Below are 19,135 nucleotides of genomic sequence, written 5' to 3'. Positions count from 1 at the left end.
CCCGAAAAATCGGGAGCCAATCAACTTTGAGCATCTCCAACGGCCCTGGGTAGAGGCGTGTTCAAGGCAGTGATGTAGTAGAACTGCGACCGGAAGCCATAGATTGTTTACAGAATCTATGCCGGAAGCGCTTCATTCACTAGAAACATTACGAACATGGAGCAGCGGTAAGCCTTTGACGCAGCGGTAGATGCTGTTTTGAAAGCATCCAACGGGAAGTTCTCATTGAAAACGGAGCAAAGAGCAGCCCTGGAGGTATTTATCTTCTTCCTGTTACTCAAGCAGTTAACGTCGCGTCACGTACGTCAGAGGAAAGAGTGATGTGATTGGTTTAAGCTTCGTCACAGCCTTTTCTGGCTTCGACCAGTAGCAAACTGAGGCATTTCAGGGAGGCGGGTCAACCACGCGCTTTGGGAAACGGTTGGGCTTAATATCTTTGCCAGACCAAATGCTCGCAGAGCTTTGAAGTTGCGTTAGCCAGACTAGTGTGCCACTGCTGTTTGGGACATTACGTGTGTGAAAGGATGAAATGTTTCACATAGCCTAAGAGATTTATTTCTGAGAAGCAAGGTATTTTTCTTTCTTTATCGCTCTTTGTTTTCACAAGTTAAAAGTCGCCTGGATTCCAAAATGAAAACGAACGGTTATATACCAAATGAATGTTCTTGTTCTGAATACTAAAGAAACTGTTGTAGGCCTCGGTTATGTTCTTGACATGTTGTTCATTGACTCACTCATTCAAAAGCTTCTTGAGGCTAAACTTTAGTGAACCAGACTTGTTAACCGTGATGTCTGATGGATTTTTTTCACCATGCAGTTGCCCGTTTCATCATTGCTTTTTCTCGATTAAATAGGTGTTGATGGATATAAAGCTTTATCGTTCAGTAGTATTTCTAATTGTGCCACTGTCATTATTTAAGTTTGTGTCTAGTTAAGGGCTGTTCACACGGCACATATGTGGCAGATCACAGAATCCAGGGACACATGTCGCCCCGGGGGCATTTTGAGTCATTGACAGATTCAGAAAGTACAGTTTCTAAGCTTTCCAATGATGCCTTCCATGTGGAGGTCTGACAATATTTGAAGAATGTGTGGCCTTTTGAAAGTGTATACTTCTTAAAACAGAAAAGGGAGAAAATCGCCCTCAAAGTTTTCCATCTCAGCTACTCTGGGTGCAGGGCGGGCACATAATGCTGCTCATTTGCATGACATTAAGGAAAGCCCTACCCCCTACGAGCTAGCACGATGCTACTTTCATGTAAACAAAGATCACCACGTCAATTTTCCTTCCATGCAAAGTATGCCCAACACAATTATGAAGTACAAAAATAAGTCCTAAAGTATACTTTAACGTTTTGTGGTTGAAAAATTACTCACACCGTAAGAAAGAAAGATAGCACGATGACACAACTAACACAACGCTAGTTTCATGTAAAGCCTCGGTCACAACCGGCCGTACCGTGCTCCTACAGCCGGTCTACATGCAAAAAACGCAAGAAACGCACGAGAGCGCGCGCGTGAAACGCACGAGAGCGCGCGCGTGAAACGCACGAGAGCGCGCGCGTGAAACGCACGAGAGCCGCAGACCGGCTGCAGAGGTTCTTTGTCATGTCAAACAAACTCTACGGGCGCTTACGTTTTTTTCAGGTTGCAAGACAAACTTACGGCCAACGCGCGTCTTTCTCCGTGAACAAAAAAAAACGCAGCGATTTGGGAAACACCAAAAATCACACGGCCAAAAAATCGTACGTCCGGTTGTGACCTAGGCTTAACCAAACCACAACACTCTCCGTTACATGCAAAAATAACCACACAGCCTTAGATTAATAAACTCACCCCATCAGAAAGAGAAACGGCGCCTTGCACACACCAATGCCTCCAATGGAATGTAATCCTAGAACGGTCCGTGTATCATCCGATCATTCAAGTATTCCATTCAATCTGGAAAACGAGGTTGTGTTTTTTTTTTTTTTTTTTTTGCTAGAAATGGTTATCTCCGATGTAAATATCGTGCGTCTGTTTGCTTCGCGGTGTTTCAGCTCCTCTGCGCTCTGTTTAGTAACTCATTCCATAGTGAAATCACACGCCTGTATGCAGCTAAGTAGCCATGCGCTCAACTCGTATCATACAGCTGATTCGCGGAAAAACAAACAAAAGACTTAAATCATCACGTGAATGGCCCATATGGTAATTTACCCACACCCCCCAGCAGGCTACAGTCCTGACAAAAACGAGACAATTTGCAACAAAAAATGTATGCTTTTCCAACAAAACAATCTATTATCTGAAATACTGATTGCATTCTTCAAGATCTCAACTTGCACATGATGGAAAAAAACAATCATAAATTTTGAAAAAAAAATGCTTCTTTTGCGATTATCTTGGATTCGTTTCGGCTGACGTGCGTCCCTGGATTCGGTGAGGGGTCACATATTTGCATCGATGCTGCACCGATGTATTTTGTTGCGATATATCTTACACCGGTGTAAATTTTGTGGAGTGTTCACATGTCACAATCCTGCTTACTAGAGAGAAGCGTGTTAGCACCGGTGCAGCCCCACTTGCGTTCACACGGCAGTTTTTGCGACCGTGCTATACGATAGTAATAATGCGGAAATGAAATATGCGCATGCGTGAAAATGTACTTCCTTTTCCCGGTTGTCATGGCATCACCAAGCACCGGGAAAACAACGTGGATGAAGACACCAGTGTTGCCAGATACTGCTGACGTTTTCCATCCCAAAATATGTTCAAATCCGCCAAAATGCACTTAAAACCCCCCAATCTGGCAACACTGGAAGACACACAGTTCTGTTGTTGTTGATATTCGCCATTTTGGAAGCGCAAAATACCAGGATGCAAATTATGCAATGCCCGTATGTAATCAACTCTCCTGACGCGTAGCGAGTCTACCCCTGTAGCGTTCAGACGGCCCATTTTATATCGGTGCTGCCCCGCAAACTAGCATTTACTCCGGAGTAAATTTCTTAAACCACCTCCCGAGCAGGGTTAGATTTGCACCGGTTTAAGCAGCTTTCAGGGGCGACACCGCTATAACTTTGTACCGTGTGAACGCTCTACCGGGGCAGCCCCGGCGCTACACCGGAGTAAAAGTTGCCGTGTGAACACCCCTTTAGACAGGCACGTCTGAGGGGGTGAATTTGCTGAGCGCAGTTGACAACGGGCGGGGGTGGGGCCTCGGGGGGGTGTCTGCCCAGGGCCTCGGCAAGGGTTAACGCGGCCCTGATGAGATATGAGAAAAATACACCCACATACCTCTAATCAAACTCCATCACGTGGAATTCTCACTGAAGCTCTTGTTAGATTCTGCGTTTCTGTTCTCAGAGAACTTGGAAGTGTGTGGGGTTTGATCTTCTCTCATTCTGTAGTCTGAAACCACTCGCAGGTACGATGAGCACCACAGCTCCTGCAGGGTCTGGAACACATTTCTGTGGATGTTAATCAGGAAGCTTTAAATCCTGATTCTCTGGGTTCTGCAATCATGAGCTTGAAGTGGCACAACTTCTCTCTCTCTCTATTCCCTTACTCCTTGCATTCTCTCTACATATGACTTCGTCTCTCTCTCCATCACACTCTGCATCTCTCATCTTTACGGTTTTATTCTCTTCTTTCCATCTTTATCTCTATTTGTTTTTTCCTCTCTCTCTCTCTCGTTCTACCATTTTTCTTTCTATCTATCTATCTATCTATCTATCTATCTATCTATCTATCTATCTATCTATCTATCTATCTATCTATCTATCTATTTCTCTCTTGATCTGTCTATCATTTTTCTTTTCTCTTTTGCCCCATCATTTTTCTCCCCCCTACCATTTTTCTTTCCTTTTCTCTCTCTCTCCTCACCATTTTGTCTTTTCCTCTGTCGCACTCTTTCTATTCCCTTACTCCTCCTTGCGTTCTCTCTACATACGTTTGTCCCTCTCTCCATCACACTGCATCTCGTCTTTACCTTTTTATTCTCTTCTTTCCATCTTTCTCTATCATTTGTCTTTTCCTCTCTCTTGTTCTACCATTTTTCTTTTTATCTATCTATCTATCTATCTATCTATCTATCTATCTATCTATCTATCTATCTATCTTTTCCTCTCTCGATCTGTCTATCATTTTTCTTTTCTCTTTAGCCCCATCATTTTTCTTTCCTTTTCTCTTTCTCCTCACCATTTTGTCTTTTCCTCTGTCGCACTCTTTCTATTCCCTTACTCCTCCTTGCATTCTCTCTACATACGTTTGTCCCTCTCTCCATCACACTTTGCATCTCGTCTTTACCTTTTTATTGTCTCTTCTTTCCATCCCCCTCCCCTCCCCTCCCCTCCCCCCGTGGAGGAATTCAGTAGGGGTTTTATAAACCGTAATTCAGTCAGCAGATGAAGGAGGAAACCGTATGGACGGAGTAATTATTTACTGTAACGCGACCCCCTGCTCGGACTGTTGTTTGGTCAGTTGCCTGAACGGTCTGCGTCAGGGACCCGTTGTCGAGGGCCACAGTGGAGAGAGGAACTCTTAGAAGTCTTGTAATTGACGACGAGCACTGTGTTTAAGTTTTTCCCAACAATAGACCCTGTTGTACTCAGTGACTCATGCTCTCTATTTCTCTCTCTCACACACACACACACACACACACACACACACTCTCATAATGCACACAATGAGACATTCATGTGGGTGAACAGCGTCGCTCTTAATTTAATCTGCTGTGCCAAGTTACACTTCAGTACCTTTTAAAGCTGCGTGCCGGGGGGGTTGTGTTCACTGGACTTTTTTCTGACTTGTGGGGAATTCCTGCAGGATGGGATCGGAGCTCATCATTCACGCCTCATTTCAGCCATTTTACTCTGAGATTCCTTCGTGATCAAGTGTGTGATGCGTTTAGCTGTGAGCAACCGAAAGCCACGTCATCACGAGTCTCAAATGTTCAAGTAACACTTAGTTCAAAGTTCTTCGCTTGTCCATTTGAATGCCGTTTGTAGAAGAGCTTTTGGACCAAACAGGGCTGGGTTTCCCAAAAGCCTCTTAACGCTAAGAGCATCTTAACTTGGAAAGAGAGTGTTCATTGTGCTGCTCGCTCTACCGTTTAACGGTCTTTGTGCTACAATGCTTTTGGGACACTCGGGCCAGTTCTAGGGACTTGTCGAGAGGAACGACCCGCTGGGGAGCTCCCTGACAACTACATACTGTACCTTCAAGGCCTTCTTTCAGTAGGAACACTGAAGGTGATGTACGGTAAGCTGGCTTGCTAGCATGATGTTAGCAGGAAATGCTAACAAAGATTTTTACCCCCTGCTGGCTGAAAGGCCCGAAAGGTGATTATGGCTACGTTCACACTGCAGGCTGAAGTGACTCAAATCCGATCTTTTCGCCCATATGTGACCTGTATCCGATCTTTTATTGACAATATGAACGACACAGATCCGATTTTTTCAAATCCGACCCAGGCCGTTTGGATATGTGGTCCTAATTCCGATTCCTATCCGCTCTTTTCATATGCGACTTCAGTCTGAACCGCCAGGTCGCATTCATCCGACTTACACGTCATCAACAAGCCACAAACGTCACTATTCTGCGCTGAAGTAGGCGGCGGGTCTCTCAAAAAAAGTTACAACATGGCGCAAAATCACGGGCGCAGATAGAGGGTGGGACGGGTGGGATTCGTCCCACCCAGATTTAAATTCACTTCGTTCGGTCCCCCCCACTTATAGGGAGGAAAAAACGTCTATGCTGTCTTTCTTTGCATAAGGCAAACCTCACGGAAAAATCAAAAGACTAATTACCATTCGGTTTATTGAGGTGCACAGCAGTACAGACATAGTTGCAACAACTCGCATAAAACAAAACAAAGACTGATATTCGGTTGGTTGAGCTGCGCAGACTGCACAGGTTGCAAGCTCGAGCTTGGTTGCTATGGTAACCCACAACAAGTTTGACAGGCATATCGGGGTTGGGGTTGGTTTGCTGGCAGCTTTGTCCCCCCCAGTTCAAAAAATGTATCTGCGCCCCTGCGCATGACATCAATGCGAGGGACGCTTCGGGCTGTGAAGGTTCTGAATCTTCTCAATGGAAGGACGCAGAGGTTAGGGAGCTGATTTCCATTTGGGGGGATGCAGCTATTCAAGCTAGATTGGATGGGTCATACCGCAACCGGGCGGTTTTACTTCCGTAAACACTGGCCATGCTCACTGCGTGTGACGTCGTCGTATCCTGCAGTGCGCATGCGGAACACTTTTAGGTCGCTTTTCGTTCATACTGAGGATCACATACAAGTCGCATATATTTGTTAATGTGAACGACCTCACAAAAAAATCGGATTTCACAAAAAAATCGGAATTGAGCATTAAGCCTTGCAGTGTGAACGTAGCGTATGTCGTGGCATTGTCCGTCCGTCCTGGGAAGGGTACTCATTTTCTGAAATCAACTCCTCTCACAATTTTTTTGAGGAATTTCACAAAACTCGGCCAAAGGCATTGTTGTATTTCGGTAATACGCATATTGCAATTTCGTTCAATTCAGTCGTATTTTACCCGAGTTACGGCCGAGTTGCCAGCGGGGGATATTGTACTCTCAGAGCAATCTGTTATATTTGGTGTCCAAAAAAAGTTTGCTGTATTTCCTCCATCGCATATATACACTCAAAGGAGCTCGTAGAGTTCACTGTTGGTCCATTTCATGTTTTTAACGCTAACAAAGTGCTGATGACACGTTTTTGACATCTTTGGCGATGTTTTATAACATAAAAAGTAATTCCCAATGATCCATATATTAATTCACGAAGGCGCCTATTTTACAAGTTATGATAAAAAAACGCGGCTATTTGGGCAAATTTGACGGGGCTGCAGCACCCAGGAGACGAAAGAGGAGGAGGAGCTATATGACGTCAGCGAAAGAACCTTCCTCCTAACTTACCAGTTTGTTGTTGATGCGGCAGGTGTTCAGTTTATCATTATTAGTATTTTTATTAGACGTTATTATATATATAGTTATTATGCCTTCGCGTTGTGTTGCCGGCTTTTGCTCCAAAACCCACAAGGATGGGGTGAGTTTATTCAAGTTTCCCAGAGATCCCGAGCTGCATGCGAAGTGGGTGAAGCAAGTCAGGCGCACTCGTGACAAGTGGGAGCCCTCACCAACATCCGTCCTGTGCTCTGAACACTTCGATTTGGATTGTTTTGACACCCTTCCCAGCTTAAAAGAATCTCTTGGGTGTTCAGTTCAGCACAAACGTGTGTTACTACCATCAGCAGTGCCTACAGTATTCCGGAGGGGGTCTACTAGTAGCTATGCCGGATCCAGCAGTCGCCTGGGACAAGCCGACTCCTCCAAACACAGTCCTCCTGTCAGAACACGTGTTGAGAAACGACATAAGATAAAGGTACGTAGAGCTATAGAGTGCTCCGACATGATGCTAAAAATAGTAACCATGCGGTCTGCGCGGCCATCTTGGAAGTGACTCGCTCCAGAGCGCTCATAGAGTACACATCATAGAGTACACGTTCATGATAATCATAAATGTAATCATAAAGTCGGCGTGATATCAGTCATGTATTTGCTTGTGAAAGCTTGCGGCTTTCATGTAACTGCCGCCTAGCAACGAGAGGCAAAGGGTAAAGAGGGTAGGCTATCATAGATTCTATTCGGAAGAGATCAACACATGATTGCTTAAAAATGAGGTATTTTAACAATTTGCATCTGTTTTGTGATTATCGTGACACTTGTGTGTTCTATAGAACTGTACGTCTCATCAGCACATCGAGGATCTTCCACCGGAGGCTTTAGCAAGCACTCGTAGCAACACTACACTTTACCCTTTGCCATGCGTTGTTAGGGAACGGTAGCAAGTACCCCGATGACCGACTTCAAGAATATGTAGAAAAAATGTAGAAATTATCCTTTCCAAGAGTCATTTGAGCTTAGTGTATTGCATTTCCATTTATATTGTAGGTTCTTGCTGATGTTTTTGCGGAGTATGACGCAGCTGCTGAATCAGAAGCTGCAGAGTTTGTATGTACTAGTTGTGAACATTCACATTATTATCAATCTCATTTATTTAAAATCAGATAAAATCATGCCATCGTGATCACTGCTTAAAGTACCAGTATTTGGTTGTTGAAGAGCTAGCACTAGAGAGTTCACCAGCGTTTTCATGCGCCATTTCCATCGAGTAGAACAGCCAGTGAACCGCAGCGTGTTCTTCCGCTGACGTCACAGCATGGCCGCGAGCCACGGACCCAGTTTTCTTGCGCTGTGCAATTAAAAGTTGGATATTCGCGTAACAACAGCTTCTTTTCACGTAATTATAACAGAAATCTAACATGTTTGCCATGTTGTATAGTTTATTTAAGAAATTGCATAGAGTCCTGTTCGTGTCATCAGCACGTTAAGAGGAGTAGTCGTTTTACCTCGCCTGCGACAGAGTCAGTGGGGTGAGGTATTGTAATCCATGTGGTTTGTTTATCTGTCTGTTAACAATCTAACGTCTAGACGGTTGCACCAATTGACTTCAGATTTTTAGAGTCGGTAGGCAATGGTCCGTACATTACCTGATTAAATCTTGGGGGTAATCAGGTCACGGTGAAGGTCACCAGAAAGCCCTGGCGAGGTTTGTTTTGCCTGGCAATACTTTTTTTTTTTTTTTTTTTTTAATTTGATTGTATTTATTTATTTTAAGTGATTAGCTCACAGGCCATAGTCGGGGTGTGTGGGGTGTTTTTAATTAAGTTTTTTAAAATAAATTAGCTCACTGGTCATAACTTATTTATTTATCGATCAATTTTATTTTTTATTAGCTCACCAGCCATAGCCTATTATTGTGGCGGGTTTTTTTTTTTTTGGGGTGCGTGTGTGTTAATTTCTTTATTTATTAAAAAAAAAAATTAGCTCACCAAAATTTTTATAAATTAGCTAACCGGTCATAGCTTGCTTATTAACTCACCGGCCATAGCATTATTTATTTATTTATTTATTTATTTTAAATATTAGCTCACTGGGCATAGCAGGTTTTAATTAATTCATTAATTTTATTTAATTAATTTATTTATTTCGGGCGACGAGCTATTGCCATCACATGGTGTCCGCCGTCCGTCCACAGTTGACACACATCAGTATTACTCCTCCCTGAGTTTTCACTGGATTTTGATTCTGATCGTTTTGTTTTGAAGATCAAATTGTTCTCATGAACAGCTTGGCTAATGATAAACGAGTCTGGCTTGTCACGGTACGGCCGCGCGAGCTACTGCGTCGCTAACGCTCTGGTTTACACGGCTAACGTTTTGCACGGACGCAAGTTGCCGGTGCCGCATTCGCTCCTGTTCCACCAGTCAGCGTACACTTGCACCACTCCTGGTTCCTCTTGTTCTGGCAGATAGCCTACTCAAAGGTCCTTCAAAACGGCGTTCTCAGTACTGATCCTCATCAGTTCCTTCAGTGTGGACAAAAACGAAGGAACTTCCTCCAGCTAAGGAAAAAGATCCTCTGGTCCAAAAGCACTGAATGTTAAGCACCTCTCAAGAACTTTATTTTTTTGTAACCATGGTTTAGCTAAATGTTTGACAGATCCTCAGTATTACAAGAAAATACCGACCCATGTTTTGGACTTTCTGACACTTTAACTTTTCTACATATTAACTGTATAAAAGTTAAACTTTGTTGGATAACGAAGGGTTCATGGCTTTCAAAAAAGGAAAAAAAAAAAACCCAACACCACCACTTTGTTAAACTCTTTTGAAGGTTGTACTGTGTGCGTCACTTCATTTGTGGAAGGTCTTCCAGGTTTCAAGGCAGCAAGGCCAACCCCCTTACTGTCATGCTGCCACCACCATGATTCACCGCTGCGACTAATGTTCTTGTCAGAAATAATCGTACCACATACAGCAAGACCGGTCTTGTTTCTCGTTTATAAGCTGTTAATGTTTCTGATTCATTAGTTTGAACGTATTTTTATCAGGTGCATGGTTAAACACTCGTGAATTTTTCTTTTTCTGTTTGATTGAAAACCACCAGCCAGCTAGCTACACTAGCTACACTCTGAGCACAGGGATATCACGGCGAGGGCTGCTGAAGTCCAGGAGGAGAAAGTAGATAGTCGATGCGCTTTTATAAGGTGTTGGTTTCCTACCATTATTAGCATGCGATGCTGCGATCCATTGAACTCTGAACCCCGTGTCAGAAACTCTGGCACCGTCTACCTTGCTGAAGTTCTCTGACGTAAACACGCCTGACTTGACGTCACCACAGCATAATGGTACAGCGTCTGGGGTTAAACAGATTCCCCCCACGTCGTGGTGTCTTCTCGTCTCGTCTTCTTCCGCTTTATCCGGGACCGGGTCGCGGAGGCAGCAGTCTAAGCAGGGAAGCCCAAACTTCCCTCTCCCCAGACACCTCGGCCAGCTCCTCGGGAAGAACACCGAGGCGTTCCCAGGCCAGCCGAGAGACATAGTCCCTCCAGCGTGTCCTGGGTCTTCCCCGGGGCCTCCTCCCGGGGGGGCATGCCTGGAACACCTCCCCAGGGAGGCGTCCAGGAGGCATCCGAAAAAGATGCCCGAGCCACCTCAGCTGATTCCTCTCGATGTGGAGCAGCAGCGGCTCTACTCCGAGCTCCTCCCGAGTGACTGTGCTTCTCACCCTATCTCTAAGGGAGCGCCCAGCCACCCTGCGAAGGAAACTCATTTTGGCCGCTTGTATCCTCGATCTTGTCCTTTCGGTCATTACCCAAAGCTCATGACCATAGGTGTTTTCTACTTGATAAAAGCCTGTTTTTCTTGGCATGTAGCTCTTGTGTTGTGAAACGTGTTTTAATAACACGAGATCTGTAACGGAATTCCGCTGACTCTCGGCCCACACTTACTTAAACACGCAGAACAGATTATTTTTATGAGCGAAGCTGAACAAGACAGCTGACCTTTACGTTATACTTTTATCAGTTTCAAAGACTTGCCATGCAAGCACACTGCTTGGCTAAAGAAAAAAAAGTCGCCATTTGGATTTAAATAAGCAAATACTTAAGAGCCCTTGATTGGCTAATTACTGCAGTGATTAACATGTTTTTAGCTGCAACAACTCAGGCCATTATTAAAAAATGTTCTGTTTCCTGTCCACCGGCCGGGTGAGTGCCGTTTGTGCGGTTGAAATTTTTTTTTTTTTAACGCTGGGTTTTTGACATATTTTTCGGGTTCGTAAATCTAAAATCGAACTTGACATTTCCGCATTCCCAGGGCTTTCCACTAATGCCGCTTTTCCATTACCAACGCGGCTGAGTCGGGCTGAGCCGTGCCGTGTCGAGCTGAGCGGGGCTGTTGGAGTTGCATTTCGACTACAACCGCGCTGAACCGTGCTGGCTGGAAGTGGGTGGACACATTGGGTGGAGTTAGCGAAAGTGGGTGGATGTCACGTGATGTCGTTAGGCGGCGCAAACAGTGACATCAGTGATCTTTTAAGCGGTAGTCTCACGACCCGGATAGTAAACAACAAACATGGAGGACATGGAGTCGTTAGTGTTGCTGGTCTTGGTGCTGTGGCTTGTTGTCACCGACAACGCCAACAGATACTGGCAAGAGCGTATAGATGAGGCGAGGCGCATAAGGCTTCAGAAATTCTCGTAATTCGTAATTCTTCTTCTTCCAGGTTTACGGTGTTTACAGATCCCAGCGTGCTCGCGGGGCGTGTGTGGGCGTGTGAGGACACTCCTCCTCACCAATCAGTGCACAGGGGAGTGTCTGCTCACGCCCCTAGCCCCACTCGGCTCGGTTTGGCTCGCTTCAGCCCCACTCCAAAACCGTGCGAGTTTTGGGTGCTAAGCAGGGCTGAAGCGAGCTGAGTCGTGCTGCTCTGAGGTAGTCGAAACGCGAGCCGTGTCAGGCTGAAGCGAGCTGAAAAAGGGTAGTGGAAAAGGGCCATAAGGCTCATACTAGCCAGCCATGACAAATAAGTAGCCAGCCGGGGGGAGTAAACACAAAATAAACTCCTGTGCATGCAGTTCCCAGGATTAAATGTATTTTCCACAGACCATTTATTTATTCACTTTACTCAAACACAAAGTAAAATGGCAGTAAATCTTCTTTCTTTTCTTGCGTATTGCATCATGAGGCGTTCCTGGTTTGTAAATCTCTTATTTTCGGTGCATGACACATTCACGCAGCTGAGCATGCTATGAATTAACAACGACAACGGTCTGCAGTGGGGCTACACAATTACACACTCGGCCAACATTTCTCCATTTGTGTATGAAAATACACTCCAACCACTCAGTTTGGGTTCATTTACAACCAACGGTGTCTTTTGATGCCAGCACGTAATTGAACGAGAGAAGACTGGTTTACTGGAGACAAAATAAGCGTTATCTCTGCTTCTGTTCCCTCCGACGGCCCCGACACACTACTGCCTCCGCCGAGTGCGCGCACACACACCGCATGTCGGGGCCGCGGATGAGTTACTCTCCCTCGATCAACGAAGTCGGCGGGGAATTTGTGGTTATTATCGGTACAAACAGCGCGAATCACAACTTAAATGAGTGCGGTTCAGTTTGACATTATTGTCAGTCCGTTAGATAAACATTTTAATTTTATTAAAATCGAAAATTAATATTTAGAGCCTGTGGGCTACAAAAATAATAGTCATTAAAGTAGCCGGCTGGACTTAATTGTGTAGTCGGCTGTATGGCCGGCAGCCGGCGCTTGTGGAAAGCCCTGCATTCCATGCAGAATATAGAACTGAATCAGCTCTGCGCATGCGCCGTGCGGCACAAAAAAATGGCAGCCACCATGAAGGAAGCAGATCCGGAGTTTTCAAACATTTGCTTAAGTGTGAAATCGCAAAATGGTATTCTAGCGAACAACAAAATAGTAAAGATTCAGAAAAACAAATCATTCAGTGATCATTTTAATAGTGTAATTTCATCCGAACTAGGCCTAACGCTCAATTTAGAACTACAAAAAGTCCGTGTGTCGGACATTTTAAGTACCTTTGTAAAAGTTTTGCAAATGTTGCAGTCAGCATTTAAAATGCTAACTTAAAGTTTTTGTACAAGTTTCAGTTGATTAAACCGTCATATTTTATTAAATGTGTGTCTGCTTTTGTAATAAAAAAGTACTGAAAGAAAAAGCAAACACAGCATTGCGATTTCTTATCCATCCATATATATATAAAAAAAAAAAAAATCCCTCCGTCCCGACTGAAAATTTTTTTGCTCACCCGGTGGACAGGAAACGGATTTTTTTTTTAAGGATGGCCTCATTTAACTCTAACTGATGCAGTGAGTAGCTTCTCTTTTCTTGAACAGGCTCGTCATAGAAAGTCAAATTATTGACCTGCATCAAGCAAAGAAAAAAAAAAAACGATGAAGGAGATTTGAGCTGAGGTTGTGTTAAGAACCGACCAATGCATTATTAAACCCTGGAAGGATCGAGATGAACCGTCAACTTCATGGGAAAAAAATGTGGATGGAAAGAAATCCTGACTGATCAGAGATCACTGAAACGCTTGGTGAAGATGAATCGTAAAAAAATGGACAGTAGAACTCACGGCTGTGTTTAATAGTGAAATTAAGGGCATTTCCACACTCAGTGTGCCGAGAACTCGCAGGATTGTGAGGCTAATCAGGAGATTCGCTCGGGAGCGTAAAGATTAGACTCTGGAGCAGCGGTTGTGGTTTGGGTCTGATGAGTCCAGATTGACCCTGTTCCTGAGTGATGGGCGTGTCGGGGTAAGAAGGGAAGCGATTCATGCCTAGTGTCCACTGTACAAGCTTCTGGAGGCAGGGTTATGATCTGGGGTTGATCTCAGGTGGTCAGGTCGAGACCCCGCAACGTGATGGGGCAATAAAATGAAGTCCGCTGACGATCTGAATGACCAGGTTATCACATCAATGGATTTTTTTTTTCTTTGATGGTACAGGAATAAAATTAGGGCTCAGATTGTGAAATTGTGATTCAGGAAGCACGAGGCATCATTTTCATACCACAGAGTCCTGACCTTAACTCCATTTGAAAGTGTGTGTTTGGGATGCTGGAGAAGACTTTACACAGCGGTTCGACTCTCCAGTTCTCAACAAGAGTTTGGTGAAAAAATAAATCCAACTCTGGACTGCAATAAATGTTGCGGCGTTGCATAAGTTTATCGAAACGATGCCATGGCGAATGCGTGCTGTAGTCTAAGCTAAAGGCGGAGCCACCGTTGCAGCAGGGCAGTGTATCACCTTGCTCTGGGCGTCTGTGTTTTAACGAGCCGAAGCCACTAGAACGTTTTTGGATCAGAACTCGGGGGGGTTATGACTCGGAGCTTTCCGAGCTCACTGGATTTCAGCGTTATTTTTAATCCCTTTCACTGAAACGGTCTCTCACACGTTTTATTTCCTGCCATCTGTAAATGTTATCAATATGACGGGGATTCTTGGTTGTAGATCAGACTGAGATGAAGTTCTATAGACCCTTTTCAGTCACGTGACCTTCGTAAACGCGACCGCCATTTTGGACATGTAGTGGACTTCGGCTCGAATCAGTTTGAATGCGAGGAAGGCGACAAACGAAAAACATAAAAGAAAAAGGAGCGAGATGCAGAAAACACCTTCACTATCCAGCGACGTAGGGCATTTACAGGGCGAGCAGAGGGAGAGGTATTTGCAAAAATTGAGGTTAGCAGGCTTAGAGAACGACGTTTACCTGCTTCCACCAGGATTGTTCACTGACGTACGGAAGTACACGAAGCCCTCGTCTTTACCTGACTTCGGCCCACATGATCTGTATACCTATGTCGTTAAAAACCCATCGCCATACACATACACGCCAACGTCCGAGATTCCGGAGCGCGCTCCGGCTTGCTCCAGGAGTGCTCCGGCCGAGGTTCCGGAGCGCGCTCCGGCTTTACTGGATTTACTAGTTTACTGTAATTATGATCCGGCAGCTATTTACACCGGATCCAGTGTAAATAGCTGCCGGAGCCAACGTCCGAGAATTAAGCAGCGCGCTCTGGCTTGCTCGCCCTCAAATTAAGCAGCGCGCTCCGGCTTGCTCCCGGAGTGCTCCGGCCGAGGTTCCGGAGCTCGCTCCGGCTTGCTCGCCCTCAAATTAAGCAGCGCGGTCTGGCTTGCTCGCCCTCAAATTAAGCAGCGTGGTCTGGCTTGCTCGCCCTCAAATTAAACAGCGCGCTCCGGCTTGCTCCGGAGCAAGCCGCTTAATTTGAGGGCGAGCAAGTCGGAGCGAGCTCCGGAACCTCGGCCGGAGCACTCCGGGAGCAAGCCGGAGCGCGCTGCTTAATTCTCGGACGTTGGCTCCGGCAGCTATTTACACTGGATCCGGTGTAAATAGCTGCCGGATCATAATTACAGTAAACTAGTAAATCCAGTAAAGGAAAAACTTGAGACTGAAAGGTTTTAACAGTCATCCAAATGACTGAACGTAAACATTGCTACAGTAACATACCAGCTATGATGTTGTTGACATTAGCTAGTCAACAATAGCTACTACAGAAGAACAAAGAGGTTACAATGGGTTATTTTAGCCTATTTGGTTACACACTCGCCGCCACAGAATGTTAACAGCAATGTAATGCCTTTTCTGGCTAATTTTATTCTTCTTACCTCCAACAAAGTGGTCACTACACAAGCGCTGGTATGCCGAGGGCTGCCAATCTGTTAATGGCCGCTATCCATCTTCTCCGTCGGGATCCGATAAAATGATAAACCTTGCCTTGTGTGTTGATGGTTACTACATCCAGGTGCACAACAATATAGTGGCATGATGGAAGTCTTGCTGAAAATAAACACTTTTTCTTTGCTGCCGTTCCTCAATGCTGGCTGTGGTAAACTACTGGTAGTACACGTCCAAAATGGCGGCCGCGTTTGTCGTGACGTCACGTGAAAAGGGTCCATAGAACATTAAGCTGAGATCATGCAGGAGGAATTGCTTTTAACGTAACGCACGCAGGACAGCGGGATCCGTCCATAACACACGCTTCATCCCGAATGGCTGCTTAGCGTGGTGTTTTTATCCCCTCGAGTGGACTGTGTGCTGGAGATTTGAGCCACTCCAACTCCCAGTCAGTAATTCCCGCCGCCCATTTACACCCGGTATCAGGTACACCAGGAAATGAGCGGGAGAGAGACGGGGAGGGATCGGGAAATGACCTCGGGCCGGAATGGAACCCGGGTCCCCGGATTTATGGTATGGCGCCTTATCCACCTGAGCCACGACGCCCCCCAGCATCGCTTTTAAACCCGAATGCGTCCTGGATCTTTAATTCCGCTGTTTTGCAGTGTGGCAGTAATTGTGTGTGAAATTCTCGGGCGTGTTCAGCAGACTTGTATCGGCTGATTAGGTTTGTAGTGTTTGTTCCGACGGCACTCTTCATGCTTGGCTGTGTGATTGGTTTATAAAGATTAGCGTAAACACCGGTGATTTAATGAGCGCTTTGATTAAATGAGAGTTAAGCGCTGCTGATCTGCTGAACTCAGCCACAGGTTTAGTGCTTTTAGAGTCGTAATGAGACCACACCTGACGCTGGGTGCTTGTCTCCGCTTGCCCAGAGTGTTTGAGGATGGAAGGGTGTGAGACGGTTTCTCTCTCTCTCTCACACACACACACACACACACACACACACACACACACACACACACCTGTCTTTGTGGGGACTCTCATTAACACAATGCATTCCCTCGCCCCTCACCTTAACCTTCACAACTCCACCCCTTACCCTAACGCCAACCTCAACCTCACTCGAACCTAAACCCTCAGTCCTTTGAAGAATTGAGGACCAGACAAAATGTCTTCACTTCCCACAAATGTCCTCACTCGGTTGAGGGGGGGAGGGGAAGTGTTCTGGTCCTAAATATGTAGCAAGTACAAGCTCTCTCCCTCTCTCATTCTCTCTGTCTGTGTGTGTCTCTCATTCTCTCTCTCCCTGTCTGTCTGTCTGTCTCTCACTCTTTCTCTCTGTCTGTGTGTGTGTCTCTCTCTCTCTCTCTCGCGCGCATGCTCTCTCATTCTTTGTCTCTCTCTCTCATTCTTTCTCCCTGTCTCTCTCTCTCATTCTCTCTCCGTTTGTGTCTCTCTCTCATTCTCTCTCCATCTGTGTGTCTGTCTGTGTCTCTCTCCCCCTGTCTGTGTGTCTCTCTCTCTCCCCGTCTGTCTGTGTGTCTGTCTGTCTCTCTCTCTCTCATTCTCTCTCCGTCTGTGTGTCTCTCTCATTCTCTTTCTCCCTGTCTGTCTCTCTCTCTCTCTTGTGCGCATGTGCTCTCATTCTCTCTCCGTCTCTCTCTCTCATTCTCTGTTTGTGTCTCTCTCTCATTCTGTCTCTCTCTCTCTCTCATTCTCTCTCCCTGTCTCTCCCTCTCTGTCTCTCTCCCCCTGTCTGTGTGTCTGTGTCTCTCATTCTCTCTCCGTTTGTGTCTCTCTCTCATTCTCTCTCCATCTGTGTGTCTGTCTGTCTCTCTCTCTCTCCCCCCCGTCTGTCTGTGTCTGTCTGTCTCTCTCTCTCATTCTCTCTCCGTCTGTGTCTCTCTCATTCTCTTTCTGTCTCTCTCTCTTGTGCACATGTGCTCTCATTGTCTCTCTCTCTCTCTCTCTCTCTCTCTCTCTCTCTCTCATTCTCTCTGTTTGTCTCTCTCTCATTCTGTCTCCCTGTCTCTCTCTCTCTCTCTGTCTCTCTCCCCCTGTCTGTGTCTCTCTGCCTGTCTGTCTCTCATTCTCTCTCCGTCTGTGTCTCTCTCTCATTCTCTCTCCCTCATTCTCTGTCTGTGTGTCTCTCTCATTCTCTCTCCCTGTCTGTGTCTCTCTCTCTCTCTCTCTCTCTCTCTCTCTCTCTCTCTCATTCTCTTGCCCTGTCTGTCTTTCTCATTCTCTTTCTCCGTGTGTGTCTCTCTCTCTCGTGCGCATGCTCTCTTTCTCTCTCCCTGTCTGTCTCTCTCTCATTCTCTCTCCGTTTGTGTCTCTCTCTCATTCTCTCTCCCTGTCTGTGTGTCTCTTTCTCTCTCTGTGTCTCTCTCTCATTCTCTCCATCTGTCTCTCTCTCTCTCCGTCTCTCTCTCTCACCCTGTCTGTGTGTCTCTCTCTCATTCTCTCTCCGTTTGTCTGTGGCTCTCTCTGTTTTTTTTCTCTTTCTCTTGTGCACTCTCTCATTCCTTCATTCTCTCTCATTCTCTCTCCCTGTCTGTCTGTCTGTCTCTCTCTCTCTCTCTCTCTCTCTCTCTCTCTCTCTCTCAGCAGTGTAACCGGACCCCAGTTTCTATAAACAGACCTCAGTTCAGAGGTGACGGTGTTTGTCCTGTACGGATCACTCCTGAGACAATCCTCCAGTAATCGGTGTGTAAAGTCAGTCATTACACTAGAGCTCGTCTGTACTAATCCTCGTGTGTGTGTGTGTGTGTGTGTGTGGTGAGTCATATTTGCTGTTGCTCTGTTTTAATGCATTTGACTGCGTGGGAGGTCTTGAATGGAGAAATCATTTACTAAATCTGGCGACTCTGATGCGATCAGATGAGTGTGTGTGTGTGTGCGCGCGTGCACGTGTTTTGACAGTGGAGATGTGAATAAGGGGGAAAATAACTTCTACCGGAACAACACTGTCTTGCGTACTCGGATAAGACGATAACAGTTTAGGTTTAAAACAAGATTTAACTGAAAATAAATCAGATCTTGTATAAATGGGGCGGTGCGCTGGGACATGATGCGGCTTCCAGTCTGATACTGGGAGAACTGGAGTTCCGTTATCACTTTTAATGGAAGGAAATCTGCACCATTATTCTGATACCACAGAACCTCCACAGCAGATTATTATTAGGGGCCAAGCAGCGAAGCTGGCGAAGGCCCCTAATGAGTTTGTCGGTTTTCTTATTGGGGGCCAAGCAGCAAAGCTGCGAAGGCACCCATAGTGATTCTATTGTTTCTTCTTATTATTATTATTATTATTATTCAGTCCACTTCCGCCTCTGCAAGTCTATGGCAGCCCATAGAACCGTCTGGTAAAAAGTTGTGAAATTTGGCACACTGATTCTAGACAGTCTCAACATTCCTCTCAGCAAATTTCAGGCCTCTACCTCAAACCGTCTAGCGCCACCAACAGCTCAAAGTCGCAGGTACATTTCTGCTTGTAACTTTTGACCCGTTGGTCCGATTTTCAAAAACTTGGTATCCCTGGA

General features: G+C 45.6%; 1 protein-coding gene across 4 annotated transcripts in view; it reads left to right on the top strand.

The window, feature by feature from the left end:
- The window catches only part of mpp7a (MAGUK p55 scaffold protein 7a), a 314,814-nt gene that overhangs the window by 24,170 nt on the left and 271,509 nt on the right, over positions 1-19,135 (top strand). The window contains exon 1 of one of the 4 annotated variants that reach the window (XM_060939199.1): positions 18,213-18,299. The exons of the other annotated variants lie outside the window; for them this stretch is intronic. The gene's annotated coding sequence lies outside the window, so the exon portion shown is untranslated. Of the gene's footprint in view, positions 1-18,212; positions 18,300-19,135 lie in introns of those variants that run through there. 4 annotated transcript variants of the gene reach the window in all.

The sequence above is a fragment of the Neoarius graeffei genome, chromosome 14, assembly GCF_027579695.1.
Source record: "Neoarius graeffei isolate fNeoGra1 chromosome 14, fNeoGra1.pri, whole genome shotgun sequence".
NCBI classification, from domain to species: Eukaryota; Metazoa; Chordata; class Actinopteri; order Siluriformes; family Ariidae; genus Neoarius; species Neoarius graeffei.
The sequence above is the reverse complement of the archived record's forward strand: the minus strand, read 5'-3'. Positions and strand labels throughout refer to the sequence as shown.